Genomic DNA, 4,555 nt, shown 5'->3' with positions numbered 1-4,555 from the left:
ATAAAAAGGAGAATGTAAAAACAATAGAGAGAATCAATGAAATGAAAGTTGGTTCTTCGAAAAAATCAACAAACTNGTTCTTCGAAAAAATCAACAGATGAATCTTTAGCTAGACTGATAAAGAAAAAGAGAGGATGGGAATGCAAGCTGGTGCAGCCAATCTGGAAAACAGTACAGAGGTTCCTCAAAAAGTTGAAAATAGAGCTACCCTATGACTCAGCAATTGCACTACTGGGTATTTACCCCACAGATAACAATGTAGTGATCCGAAGGGGCACCTGCACCCCAATGTGTATAGCAGCAATGTCCACAACAGCCAAACTATGGAAAGAGCCCAGATGTCCATCAGCAGATGAATGGGTAAAAAAGATGTGGTATACATATACAATGCAATATTACACAGCCATCAAAAAAAATGAAATCTTGCCATTTGCAATGACGTGGATGGAACTAGAGGGTATTATGCTAAGCAAAATAAGTTAATCAGAGAACGACAATTATCATATGAGCTCACTGATATGAGGAATTTAAGAAACAAGGCAGAGGATCATAGGGCAAGAGAGGAAAAAATAAAAGAGGACGAAACTGGAGAGGAAGACAAAGCATGAGACTCTTAACCTTAGGAAACAAACTGAGGGTTGCTGGAGTGGAGGGGGGTGGGGGGATGGGGTGGCTGGGTGATGGACACTGGGGAGGGTATGTGTTGTAGTGTGTGCTGGGTGTTGTGTAAGACTGATGAATCACAGACCTGTACCCCTGAAACAAATAATACATTATATGTTAATTTTTTTTAAAAAGGAAGCAATGGGGAGAAAAAGAAGAGAGAGGAGACATGAATAACTAAAATCAGAAAGAAAGTGGAGACATGACTACTGACCTTACGGAATAAAATTTAAGAGAATATTATGAACTTTGTAAGCCAACACATTAGATAACTTATATGAAATGGATAAATTTCTAGAAACACAAATTACCTAAACGGACTCAAAAAGAAACAGAAAGTCTCAACAGAGGGGTAACAAATATGGAGATTGAATCAGTAATCAAAATTCCAACAAAGAAAAGTCCAGGACCAGATGGCTTCAATGGTGAATTCTACCAAATACTTAAAGAAGAATTAACACCAATCCTTCTCAATCTCTTCCAAATCATTGAAGAGGATGGAACACTTTCTAACTGCTCAGTGAGGCCAGCATTACTCTGATGGCAAAGCTAGATAAAAACATCACAAGACAATTACAGACCGGTATCCATTATGAATATTGATATAGAATCTTAACAAAATACTACCAAACTAAATCCAACAGCATATTAAAAGGGTAATACACCATGACCAAGTGGAATTTATCCCAGGAATGCCAGGTGGTTCAGCTTAGGAAAAACCACCAATGTGATACACCATATTAATAGACAAAAGGAAACACATACACACACAATCATTTCAATTGATGCAGAAAAAGGCATTTGACAAAATCTAACACCTTTCATGGCAACACTCAGAAAACCAGGAATAGAAAGGAATTTCCTCAACATAACCAAGACAATTTATGAAAGACCCACAACTAACATCATTCTCAATGGTGAAAGACTGAAAGCTTTCCCCCTAAGACAGGGAACAAAACAAGCATGCCTGATTTCACTTCTGCTACCCCACGTTGTACTGGAAATTTTAGCTAGATCAATTAGACAAGAAATAAAAGGCATCCCAATTGCAAAAGAAGTAAGATGATCTCTACCCCCATAGGACATGACCTTATAAATAGAATCCTAAAGAATCCACAGGAAAGCTCCTAGAGCTCATAAACGAATTCAGCAAAGTTGAAGGGCACAAGATCAGCACCCAAAAAGACGTGTGCTTTTATACACCTGCAGTGAAATATCCAAAAAGGAAATTAAGGAAGCAATTCCATTTATAGCAACACCTAAAGGAGTAAAATGCCTAGGAATAAATTTAACCAAGGAGATGAAAGGACTTATATTTTTGGAACCTACAGAACTTCACTAAAAGAAAGTTAAAAAGACCTAAAGAAACAGAAAGACATTTCACGTTTTGGGGAAGAAGACTTAATATTGTATAAGATGTCACACCCAAGGTGACCTACAGATTCAATGCAGTCCCTCTCAAAATTCCAACAGCCTTCTTTGCAGAATGGTAACATCAATCTTCAAATTCACACGGAATGGCAGGGGCCCTGAAATGCCAAAACAATCTTGAAAAAGAACACAGTCAGATGGACTCACATTTTCTGATTTATCTGACTCACATTTTCTGATTTCAAAATTTACTATGAAGCTATAGTAATCAAAACAATGTGGTACTGACATAAGGATAGACCGAAAAACCAATGGAATAGAATTAGCAGTAGAGAAATAAACCCATTCATCTATGGCCAACTGATTTTTTATAAGGGTGCCGAGTCCACTCAATGGAGAAAAAGTGTCTTAGACTAACGGTGCTGGGACAGCTGGATTTCCCCCATGCAAAGAATAACGTGGGACCCCTGCCTCGTGCCGTATGGAAACATTAACTCAAAATGGATCAGCAACCTAAATATAAGACCTATTACCATAAAAGTCTTAGAAGAAAATATGGGGGTAAATCTTCATGAACTCAGAATTCGGCAATGGATATAGATATGATGCCAGAAACAAGGGCAATAAGAGAAGAAATAGGTAAATTGGACATCAGCAGAACTTAAAACTTTTGTGCATCAAAGGACACTATCAAGAAAATAAAAAGACAACCCGTCAGATGGGGGGAATATATTTGCAAGTCATATATCTGATAAGGATTTAATATCCAGAATTTATAAAGATTTCCTAAAACTCAACAAGAAAGGGTGTCTGGGTGGCTCAGTCAGTTAAGCGTCTTCCTTCAGCTCAGGTCATGATCCCAGGGTCCTGGGATGGAGTCCTACAGCAAGCTCCCTACTCAGCGGGAGGCCTGCTTTTCCCTCGGCCTCTCCTCCCACTCATTCTCTCAATCTCTCTCTCTCTCTCTCTCAAATAAATAAATCTTAAAACACTCGAGAAAAAGACAACCTAATTTTTAAAAACAGTCAAAAGACCTGAATAAATATTGAAGATATATAAATGAGCAATAAGCACATGAAAAGATGATCAGTCAACATCATGGATCATCAGGGAAATGCAGGTCAAAACCGCAGTGAGAAAGCACTTCACCCCTAATGGGAAAGCTATCCTAAAAACACAGTGGTGGTTGCGGGGGGGAATCCAAATAAAATGAAAAATAGCAAATATTGGAAAGGATGTGGAAAAATCAGCAACTCGTACTTTGCTGGTGGAAATGTAAAATGTTCTAGCTGCTGTGGAAAACGGTTTGGCTGTGTTCCTCAATCAGCTGAACATAGAACTCCCATACCACTCAGCAAGTCCACTCCTAGGTATTTACCCAAAGAACCAAAAAGGACTTGGTTACTTGCACACCAATGTTCACTGCATCGCTACTCACAGTCACCAGAAGGTGGAAACAATCCCAATGTCCATCGGTGTATGAATAAACAAAATGTGGTACATCCCTACAATGGAATATTATTCGGCTACAAAAAGGAATCAAATTCAGGTGCATGCTACAACATGAATGAACCCTTAAAACATTATGGTAAGTTGGGGCGCCTGGGTGGCTCAGTCGTTGGGCGTCTGCCTTTGGCTCGGGCGTGATCCCGGCGTTCTGGGATTGAGCCCCACATCGGGCTCCTCTGCTGGGAGCCCGCTTCTTCCTCTCCCACTCACCCTGCTTGTGTTCCCTCTCTCGCTGGCTGTATCTCTCTGTCAAATAAACAAAATCTTAAAAAAAATTATCCTAAGTGGAAGAAACCAGACACAAAGGGACAAAAATAGTATACGATTGCANCCCGCTTCTTCCTCTCCCACTCCCCCTGCTTGTGTTCCCTCTCTCGCTGGCTGTATCTCTCTGTCAAATAAACAAAATCTTTAAAAAAATTATCCTAAGTGGAAGAAACCAGACACAAAGGGACAAAAATAGTATACGATTGCTCTTAAATGAAATATCTAGAGTAGGCAAATCATGGAGACAGGAAAACAGACTCGAGGTTACCAGGGGCTGCAGGGAGCTGGAATGACAAGTTACGGCTTAAGGGGTGCAGAGTGTTTGTGGCGATGACCTTTTGCAAACAGAGACTGGTGATAGCCGCACATCACTGAGAATACAACTAATGCCACTAAGCTGTACACATAAACACGGGTGAAATGACTAATTTTATGCTGTATCTTTCCCCGATATAGGAACGTTCAAAGACACAGCGGAAAGACTGGAAAGAAGTGGAAACGTGCCAAGGAGTAGCTAGAGCAGCCAGGCTGACTGGACGTCAGCGGACTGGGCTTTTTCCTCCGCTTCTTCATACTTAGGCCAACTCGTCCCAAGAGCGGGAGTGCTCAGAGCGAGAACAGCCCTGCGACAGCAGGCAGCCGGGCCGGGGGAAGAGCAGGGACCGCCGGCAGGGGCGCGGCGCGGAGGGCCGCGAGGGCCTCGCGATGCGCCTCCCTACCGGCAGCTGGGCGGCGCGACGCGGGG

Source organism: Ailuropoda melanoleuca, chromosome 13 (assembly GCF_002007445.2).
Source record: "Ailuropoda melanoleuca isolate Jingjing chromosome 13, ASM200744v2, whole genome shotgun sequence".
NCBI lineage: Eukaryota > Metazoa > Chordata > Mammalia > Carnivora > Ursidae > Ailuropoda > Ailuropoda melanoleuca.
Note: the sequence above shows the minus strand (reverse complement) of the source record.